General features: G+C 36.9%; 1 long non-coding RNA gene across 7 annotated transcripts in view; it reads right to left on the reverse strand.

The window, feature by feature from the left end:
- Positions 1 to 11,246, reverse strand: part of LOC308695285 — a 96,311-nt gene that overhangs the window by 53,715 nt on the left and 31,350 nt on the right. The window contains exons 5-7 of one of the 7 annotated variants that reach the window (XR_014030685.1): positions 9,989 to 10,154; positions 8,307 to 8,402; positions 5,940 to 6,457 (exon numbers count right to left, since the gene is read on the reverse strand). The exons of 3 other annotated variants lie outside the window; for them this stretch is intronic. This is a non-coding gene — a long non-coding RNA (uncharacterized lncRNA). Of the gene's footprint in view, positions 1 to 5,939; positions 6,458 to 8,306; positions 8,403 to 9,045; positions 10,155 to 11,246 lie in introns of those variants that run through there. 3 more of the 7 variants (XR_014030686.1, XR_014030687.1, XR_014030688.1) reach the window with 3 other exon arrangements.

The raw sequence follows: 11,246 nt of genomic DNA on the forward strand, positions 1-11,246 counted from the left end.
ATTCTAAGGAAAAAGACTTTTCTTTTTTATTACCACAGAATAGTTTATCTCTCACAATTCTGACTTTATAACATGCAATTGCGACTTTATATCGTGCAATTCTGACTTTATATCTCCCAATTGCAACTTTATTTCTCAGAATTGCGACTTTATTTCTCACAATTCTGACTTCATATCTCGCACTTCTGAGAAAAAAAGTCACAATTCTGACTTGATATATCGCAATTGTCAGAAAAAAAGTCAGAATTGTGAGATAAAAAGTCGCAATTATTATTATTTATTTATTATTCAGTGGCGGAAACAAGCTTTCATATAAATGCATAGTTAATTTCTTTCAAAAAAATTTTTTTTACAGAACCCACATTTTCAAATGGTAAAATATTTAACAAAAACATTAAATTTATGTACAAGTATAGGTACAAATATAATATTTTATATTACATAAATCTATAAAATCATTTTTCTCTGTACTGAGACCTCCTTTGTCTCATCCGCATACATTATATTATATTATATTATATCCATGTATCTGTAAATACTGTGATTTTTGGAAGAACTCGTTGTTTAAAAGCCAAAACTTCAAAACTTAAATGTACAGCAAGACAAATAATGCATACAAACTGACCTACTACACCCCAATTAATGTGCTCTGTGCACTGTTCTCTACTAACCAAGCCCTGTATTTCACCATTCAATATTTATGATACTTGTAACCCACGAAAAACTGTTGTCCACACTCCACAGAGGCTGATCTAGAGGGGTGATTTCAGAACACTTCGGGAACAGAAAGAGCTGAACAGTAGCTATAAATGCTTAAGTGACAATCCATCTTTCTAATTAAACTTTATCAATGCACCACATTCACTTCAGGGCCCTCATTAGTCCATTTCTCTAAGCCATTAGAACAGCGGGACCTTGCCTCCAAAAATATGTTGCCACGTTGGCCTTATGAAATAAAGCAAAAACTGTACATCATTATTAGCCAAAGAGACCAGAATATATGGCCATCATCACATTGTTCTTAAACTACAAACTTTACGCATTCCACCTGCTCTAATAGTGCCCAACTTGAGCTCAATCCTCAGTTTCAAACGAGTGTAACTTCCCTTTGAAGTTGTGACTAAATATTTGCTGACATTGAGAGAGCGTGTGTCCTTTTCGGAGTGTTTGCTCGCTAGTTTCCACTGAACTGGCCTTCTTCAGAGCGCTGGTACACGTGTGTCTGGCCTGCTGCCCTTAGATAAAGAACAGAGAGTATTAAGTAAGGGGGGATAGAAAGCAAAGGAAAAAAGTGATAAGAGTAAAAAAACAAAAGAATGGGCTGGAAAACCAGAGGATGTGATAGTTAAATGAGTTCAGATGCAGGATACAACTGTACAGAATTAAGAAATGTTCACACAACAGCTTACCTTTTTGCATTATGTGCATGTCATGAAAACAAATACACACAGGTTGCATGTGCCGGTTTCATCCGGGAACACCTCAAAGGATGTTTAACCTGTAATACTGCATTTAACCATGGAGTACAACAATATCGCATGATAGAGGTGCGAGACAAATTTGAAACCTCCAACAGAGGGTACGGATAACCGATACACAGTCTCTTCACTGTAAGAGGAAGCACATGACACTTGAACAGGAGGGTGGAAATATTTTGAGAACTGTTCTTCAAATTTGCATAATGCCTTCCTAGAAAACCTGAAAAGCTTTTATTTTATTTAGCTTATCTTCAAAACTTAAGTTTGTGATTGCCAATAAGGAATAAAAACAGAAACACGCACTGAAATCAGTGGATCTGCATTTATTTCATTATGTATGCTAGTTTGTTTACAATTTAGAAATCCCTTTAGCTGCCGCAGATTTATGGTTTCTGTTACCGAGGCGGTCACATGGTCACGGTGGCAGTCTAAGAAAGAGGATTATGAGAGGATCCACTGACGAAACAGTCTAGCCAGATTGGGCGTGCCCTCCGTCGACCCCGACCCCTCACAGTGTTATTAGAGAGCACTGGCAGCATCCTGCTCTCCCGTCATCCCCGACTCTCACATTAATCTAAACAGAGGCTTCTCAATCCCCAACACCGGATCTGAAGCAATTCCATTAACCTGGGCTTTACCGAGGATCCACGAGAAAATCCTCAGCCCAAGAGGAGTAACGCTAGTCCCGCACTTAAACCATCTCATTACAGATCTGCATTCACCTAATCATTAAAACATAAGGGCATTATCATCCTTACATTATCATATACTTTTAAATGCATTCACAGATTAATATGCATGTTAATACAGTAATACAGTGAGGTCACTCTGGGGTTAAACGGTGCATACAGTACTGCGCTTAAAAACATTTTCATTCCAAAAACCCCTTAGAGAAACAGAGCAGGGACCCTTGATACATAGTGTATAAAAATCTATTTATACATAATGATATCATATTGATATAGACATATTTTTTTAATTGTTATATTTATATGGATGAATATCACACTTTTTATATATTTTAATATATTTAAAGGGACAAGTTAGCTTCTTAAATTTAGATTTTGATTCAAGTTAATGTGCTTAACATACAAACATTTGTTATCCAAAAATATTTAGTTTACCCCTTTCTGAAGACTCCTGCTTAAGCTTTTACAACCATTATATCTTACCAATAATTCACATGAATGCAATCTTCTTTTGAGAGCAGTATGTGACATTCAGTATTTAACATCTCGGGTGACATCACTCCTATGATTTGAGTTCGGTTGATGTCAGCGTGACTCAATGACTTCAGCGGGATGGTGTTCCCAGGTAAGAGCCTCATGTGTCCTTCCTAATACTGCCTAACTGCGCTTCACTTTCAGTCCAGTCCTCTGCAGGTCAGGCAGTCCAGCTCTTATCGCACATGATGGCCTTTTTACCGTATTCCTCACTGGCAGGGAGAGCGACTGATACATCATCTGGATTCTAAAAAATAAGTAATCGTGTGTGTGTATGACCTGAAAGTACAACGTGACCTGTAAACACGATTGAGTAAAAAAAAAAAAAAAAAAAAGCCTGTATTCCCTAATACTAAATCAAGTAATTTAGCAATGATGGATGACCAGCCGCACTTTATGTGATTACAGTCAGACAGCAGAAAAAAATATCAGACAGCTTTAAAGAAAGTGCATAAATATAATCCAAATTAGGGTAAAGGCTGGTGTAAATGAGCTTTTAATCTTTAAATTGTAATGTCACATATATATATTTACAGTACATGCTTAAAGAGGATATGCCTGACAATATGGAAAAAAAATGAATTTCATTCATTCATTTAGCAGATGAGAGAAATTCAATTAAGAAGATGGAGTTCTCTGGCTTAAGGCCAACAGATGGAATTATCACAACCATTACAATACGCCTTTTTATTGAGACGCTCTCTGCTTGTTTAACAACATCACAAAAGGGCACATCACAACTAATGAAGGAATTCTAACAGATGTACAAACAAAACCACTCACATTAGTCTCATTCATGAATACAACAAATCAGACCATTTAATGACATTGTTCTGACATCTGTGACCAAACAGCTGTCAACAAAGCCAGCGAAGATCTCAGCCAGTCTGAACACCTTTATAATTTAGATTCAGCAAATACTGTCCTCATCTGCAATACAGTCTGTTCTATTTAAAAGGAGAGAGCAGCAGAAAGAGAAGTGGAAAAAGAAGCAACTGGAGGAATAAACATTCTCCTGAAGAGGAGAGTGCGCTCAGTATTTAAGGTTTTTCCTAGAGATATTTTTCCTACAACTCAACTCTGTCATTTGAAAGAATGTCCAGAAAGTCCAATCGACCGCAGCGTCTGGTTAGCTGAGTCTGTGTTAAAAAAAAAGACAGCAACTGATCCTGATCGTCTGTTTATTTTCATTTCGGCCTTGAAACATTACTCCACGTTTGTGCGCTAATCACAGCCCCGACCTGAAATGCTCCACCACCACAGAATATTTTATAGTACATTACGGCACAGCTGTAGTGCAGACACTGTTGCTCAAGTTTCACAGTAAGCAAGAGATTTCCCTACAGAAGACTTCAGATTCTCAGCTTCAGCGTCCTTCAGACTCATGCTCTCAGTTGAATTACGTCAGAGGGGGGGATTCGCATGGATTCAGCAGCTTAAAAACTGTAGCCTATATAGTTATGGATCACTACATCTCAGACACTGCAGTAATTTATCTTTATTATTGAATTAAGGCCTTCAACTTCAGCCAAATCAAGTAAGATTTTGAGCTGGAAAATATATCAGGCTCCATAAAAATCCCTCAAATGTTCATGGTGCACAATAGATCGTCTTACATCATTAAAATTCACATAATTCACAACCACACACGCTGTTGTTATCGCTTCCATAAGCGATTTTCGGTTGTTCCCATAACAACAATCCACAATGGGTGGAAAGCTGTGACAGGAACGAGTTAGCGAGGGAGGTGCGATCCAAAAATTTCTCTCTTTCTACTCCCTTATTCTCCCACCATGTGCTTCTCTTTCTTTTACTCTGTTTTTTTTTTCTGCCTTTTCAGTTTTTCCAAAGTCTGTATGTGCTGACAAGCGCTTCATAAATGTTAACAATTTTGTGGCTTATGTCATTTTTTAAACATTCTTTCAGACAAGCAAGGTCATTGCGACTGTCAAGGAAAGTACTAGACCTTCTTAGCATTCCAACAAAACAGGAATTTCATTTATTAGTGATAAGTGAATTATGAGTTATTACATAACTCTGTTGCTCCTATGCAGCAGAAACCACAGCTCGTAGAGCCATGTCCGTCGCAAGAGTGATTTCCCACAGCGAGCAAATAACAACAGAGGACTGACCACATCCAAACCCCGACACCCAAACACATCCTCCTATCATAATATTGACTTTTTTGTTTCCAATGGACACTGTGAGAGCAGAGGTGGTTTCTACTAAAGATGGAATCCATGTTTAGTCTTCTTGCGCAGGCACGTCATCGCAGAACATTACAGTAAAAGTTGATGTGAAAGTGGTCACACTTTTAGTGAATTAAAAGGACTGTATTTTCTTTATTCTGCGAAAAATAAAAGTTGATGTTTGGTGGAACATCACGATATTTATAAAGATAACTATAACGATAACTATTACGATGATAATTATATTAGCATAGCATCCACACCAACTGACGATAATGTTCTGCTTATTATAAGCACGCAGCAGTTATGGTGTCTGCCGCATTAAATACTCAAGCTGTTTAAAATCAGGTGGATTCTGATTGTCTGTCAAAGTTTTTATCATTCATCCTTTGTGTCGTTATCACTGTAGCTGTGGTGAGTGTGGTGACTATTTTACACACCTATTTGCATAGATTTAGAATGATTATTAAAAGTGAACGGGCCATAATTCACCATGCCAAAAACAAAAGCAGCTTGCATATTCTGCTTAACATCTCATTTCATGTTTCATGGTAAAACAAAACTTTCCTTTGTCAAAAAAGGCTGTGGAACAACGACTGACAAATACTCCTCCCGTTTCCATTAACCTTGATTAAAATACTTTGAATGGAAACTTTCAGAATCAACCTTTGATTTCAGGAATTGTGTATGGTGTAGTATAACTTTTTCAATGTCCAGTTTGTTGTTTTCAGTTTCCAGCCCTTATTTATAATACTGTACACTACTTCTTATTCCCCCAACACTGTTGATGCTGTGTCTAAACTTGAGAAGGAATGTGACCTTGTCTTTTGTCCTTGGTTGTGCAGAGGACAGCTCAATTTGTCCTTCCCAGTCATCTATGGAGCAGATGAACATCAACAAAACTGGCAGAAAATCAGGCAGGCAGAATGACTGATGACCCTTATAGGTCAAATAACAGTTTAACACAGTGATCATGTGGGAATGGAAGTGGAAAGCGTACAAGATCTCAAAATTTCACTAGGTACATAAAGCAATGTTCAAGAACTTTTAAAATGATTGATACCTTTATTGACAGTGTCACATCACTTTAGCACTTAAGTACAATAGAGTATGAGGATCCGTCTTGTTCAACAAGGACGCCATTTATACGCAAATAATCCAACTCTCAAAAACACATCATCACTCTAAGCCTCGACAAAGTAGGGACTTTTGGTTATTTCTTAACATCAGCCCGTTATTTCCCAACAGATTCCTGCATGAGCCGAGTGATAACAAGTGTGTTTGCTGGCATTTGGGTTTGTCAATGCAGAAGGAGCACTGAGATTGGCTTCTCAGGAAAGAGTCATGACTGTATACCCAGTGGCTCAGTCAGACTGAGATTACTACAGACCTGTCAGCTCTATCAGAAAGGGAAGTGCTTTCTGTTGGCGAGATAACTCCAACACCAATCCGTACAAAACTCTTGTCTCACCTATCTCTGCCGCTCATTACTGTTCATATCTGGGTGGGGAACAGTGTTTTTATCTTCCAACGAAGCACAAACCATCCACTGTTCTGTTCTGTCACACTATGGATGGGTCAGAAGGGTCGATTAGTCAGTTAATGGGGTCTATAAGGTTATATTTATTTTAACTTTAATATTTTCCATGACTGTTAGCACACGGAAACTCAGAGAATTTTGTTTCTAAATTTGTCCCCTTTTAAGCAAAGGGCAAGTGGTATTATCATCCGTAACAAAAAACATTTTCGTTAACTGAAATAAAAATGGATGTTCGGTAAGTTCACTCGCGAAATATACGTCATAAAAGCTGAACAGTCAGGTTGTGAACATATCCCTGTGCCTTTAGGTTATCTTTAGGTTCAGTGTTAAAAATGCCAATGTGAACGCTAAACAGACCAGGACGAACCAAGTGAACCGAACTACATGTGTGAACGCACCCTAAAATAAATTTATGACTCCAAAAAGAAACAAACAACTAAATATTTTGATACATATTTTATTAAAAAACTTAAAATCTTTACAATTTGCAAGCAATAAACATAAAAATGCCATTAGATAGCTATAACAATAGACTGTTAAACATTTTTTAAAATGATACCAGCATTAACTTTATACTTCTTTAAAATATATATATTTTTCTTATTCGCCTTTTGTTCACCTCTGGCTTGCATAGTCGCATGGCTACACAGACGCAACAAAAAAAAGTGTTAAGGGTTTTCCTGTTAGAACGGTGTTGTGTTAGCGGCCCCTAAGTTAATAACTAATGATCTTCGCAACGGAAGTGAATCAATCAATCAAAACTAACTTTAGCTGGACAATAACTTTATCCTAGAGCTGTTGTAAAGCCTAAACAATCTGTTACAGAAATTTCCTATTATCACTGTAAAGCTGCTTTGAAACAATCCATATTGTTAAAAGCGCTATATAAATGAAGGTGACTTGACTTGACTTAATTTTCAGCAATATTACTGATTTGGCTGAACTGTGAGTATTGGATAAGAAATAAACTTTACTGTCTTCTGCTGAACTGCAGCTGAATTGAACTCATTTCATAATTGATGTACTTTACCCAGTTATTGAGCCAAAATGCCGAAATTTAACTGAATAATGACTGTTTACGATTGCCTTTTTTGGAGTTGCTCTACAGCAGAATTGAATTCTTTTTGCATCGAATCGTTATTTTTATCACAACAATCTGTATTGTATAAAGCGCTATATAAATAAAGGTCAGTTGCATGTGACATATTTTGCATCTTCAGTTGTCTTTCAGCATCTCACAACACACATGCATTGTATTTTATAATGACGTGTTAATGACATTAAAATTAACCAAAAAATAAAAATGTAAGACCCCTGCATTCGGTTACATTGTTATGCTTCCTGTCAGGTTGTTTTTGAACACAACAATGCATCCTGCATGAACACACCCTAAGAAAGTGCCTGATCAGATTATGGTGGACATGACCCTAAATCATTACCCTAAGTCTAATTAAATAGGGCTTCCTTAAGACCAGCTAGATGTGACCTTTTATGACGCTTTCAGTTTTCTAATTAGCACTGTGTTAGAACTCAATAAGGAAACCCCTAGGCGTTATTTTGGTGTCAGAGGGGTTAATTCCTTATAAAGAGAATGTGATGACAGTTCTCAGAATTGCTCGTGTGCTGAGGTTTTAGATGTGTGAAGGAGAGCACAGGAAACGCTGGGTATTTTTGAAGAAGAACTAAACCCCAGCGAGTCCATCGTTCATCTATGCTGCTTCACACTTTCACTGTTTCTTAACTCTCTGCCAAGGGACCTGGGTTTTCTTGTAATTGAACACTCAACAGAGAATAACTTTCTATGACGAGATGTCCATTTTTTCCTCAAACAAAAATAGTGTAGGTTCATGACAGCACTACTGTGTGGGTTATTTACCTCAGACTCAAACTTGTTCAGGAAAAAGAACAAGCTCCATTTTGAAGATGAAGATGACTCTTTGTGGGTCTACATTCTCAATATTTTTCTCTCATCCTACAAAAAAAAAAAAAAAAAAAAAAACATTAACTATTGTCATAAGCAGATTTCATTTAGTTGTTCTCACAGGGTTCTGCTCATGTAACTTAAGAAAAATTAAGAAATAAAGTGGAGTTGTTATTCCGTCATTTCACCACTCTTTTATGAGTGGCTGGAAATAGGCTCAATATCTCAAAGAGAGGGCAGATGTTGCACAGTGATCTTACACAGGAAATACAACCTGTCAACTACTAGCATAGTTTCTATCTGCCATTTAAAGACCCACAGCAGTTTCATTTCACTTTCTTCATCGTAATTTTTTAATAGCAAAAAAATGGTTTTGAGAGGTCTCTCAAGATTCAAGCTTAAGTAGTAAGATTTTAAAAAAGAAGAAGAAAATAATGATTAAAATCTACACAATATTTTGTGTGATTTTGCCAGAATCTATTTACTAGTCTACACTTTTTCTAAATCTGCTTTGTGATCATGTTCACAGTATCTGGGTCTACTTTCAATAAAAAAAAGAAGAAATGCTATGAACTTAATGGTTAATGTTGATGCCCTATACTAAAAGGTCAAGTTAAAGGTTAAATTAACCTTGATAACATAAATACTAAACATACTTTCATAGATAACCTCATTCATTAAAGAAGTACATGATAAATAAAGAAAAGCCACTACCATACTTTTATTGTAGAGCGGAAAGATAAGCACTTTCAGTAAATAATATCACATATGCTAGCTTTTGTCCCTTTCCATGACAAACATATAAAATGACAAATAACTCCATTTTGGGTAATTTGAAAAAGGAGAGAAAGGTACTGAAAAGCACAGTGAAAATATATAATATAATATTACATATTTTTAAAGTATCCAGTCACCAAATTACATTATGATTAACCCAAACCGCAGTTTATATGCAACATGACCATAAGTACCATGACAGATAACATTTGGAATGACAGTTTACATCCAAGGTGTGACTAGCAGTCAAACAGTGTAATATTTAACAATTATTGCCAGTTTCAAAGCGGTTTGTGTACACAGATTAGATTTCCTCTCGTCCATATATAGGCTATACAGCATCACAATACAGACAGAGGAAGAGCAAGTGACGCAGAGTCTTATGTGATTAATAGTATATTCTGAGTGCTTGAATTAAGTCTAAAAGTCAAGGCCAGGAAAACAAATACAAGTCACACATTAATGAATATAATAATCCAGCAAACCTTGAGATCTATTCAAGACAATTCCACCAAAATATAATTGTCAGGCTTGCCTGATCTGTGCATTAAAATCATCAAATAAAATATGAAATCTCAGCAGATTGTTTCACAGCAAGAGCAGAGGAGATAGCATTGGATGCTGCTTCAGAGAGTTTTGGTGTTATATGCATGTACTGTGTGCAATGCACTCAAATGAACTTGCAAATAAACATACACGCATTCACATACACACAAAACATACAGGTAGCTGACTAGTAGGGCAGGCAAAAATAAACACTAAGTCCTGTGAGAACAAGGAATCAGAGCCAGACTAGAATACTAGCAACCTTCTGAGAACCAGACACACACAGCCAACTATGCCTGGCAAGGCCAACTCGCCTGAATCCTGCCAAAGAGGTCTGGCTCATGCCAGCACCAAAGCAACTCTCACTTAGAGCGAGTATTGAATATGGAGCAGGCAAGGGTGTCAGCCGAGCAGGAAAGATCACAGGCACGTAGAAGACGCCCACTTGCAGCCTCACCTCAGAGTATGAAGAAGAGAGCCCTAGAGAGGAGCAGATGAGTCAGTATGAGAGAGGTACACTGCACACTGGGCTTTTTCATGTGGGCGCAGACGAGAAATTACCTCTAATGAAATCAGAGTGGATTACCCACCTCTGAGGATAACCAATGAAAGTACATACGGTTAATTGAACATATTAAAAAAAAAAAAAAATTGTGGCGTTCACCCATTTCAAATTCACCACTATGCTGTGCTTAGAAAAATAAAAAAATAAATTAAATAAAGTTTGTCGGGCATTGGCTGTTTAAATGTCAGATTAATATCATAACTCAATTTATGTACAATATAAAGTACCACCAACAATATGGTATTATTTATATCTGTAGCACAAACAGCTTGCTCAATAACAAAAAAGACACTGTCATTACAGTATATTTTCAAAACAGCATTACTTCACTCTCTGTAAAAGTGCAGCCGCAATGAGAAAAAGCAAAACAGTACAACCATAAAGTTTTACTGGTGTTATTAAAAAGGATTCTGCAGTTCACTTATTGAGCGCTTAGGTTTCTTAATAAAAGAGCTGTAGCTAAACAGCGCCATGGGTTTGGAAACTATACCAGGGGAACCAGATTTTATTATCAACATTCAGCCATGTTTGATAAAATCGGATCTCACACAAACACGAAAAACCATCAGCCAACACATTGGTTGATCTTATCGAATGACAGGAGGCTGTCAGCAGGTTTGTGTTAGATTAAAGCAAATTTACTCATCTCTTCATGGATGGCACACCATTATTTATGATTCTAGGTCAATTCCAAGATATAACAAGCAAAAACACAGCAAATGCATAGTGGTTTTCACTAAACACACATAGGCCTATGTAATCTAATCAGAATGATTCACTGACAACACATACTACAATAAAACCCAAGTGAATGGTGTTCAATTTTATTACTGTGTGCATCCTTTCTTGTTGAGCTTTGAACCTAGTAATTCTTTCTTGACTACAGCATTTTGTCAGAGCACGACCAACACAATAGGGTATTACTCTGGAGGGATCCAAATTCCAATAGCATTAGTACAGTACAAACCCTCCAGAGAAAGACATGCTACATATGGTTAAAAGCACCC

The sequence above is a fragment of the Scardinius erythrophthalmus genome (genome assembly GCF_964197995.2).
Source record: "Scardinius erythrophthalmus genome assembly, chromosome: 9".
Classification (NCBI taxonomy): domain Eukaryota; kingdom Metazoa; phylum Chordata; class Actinopteri; order Cypriniformes; family Leuciscidae; genus Scardinius; species Scardinius erythrophthalmus.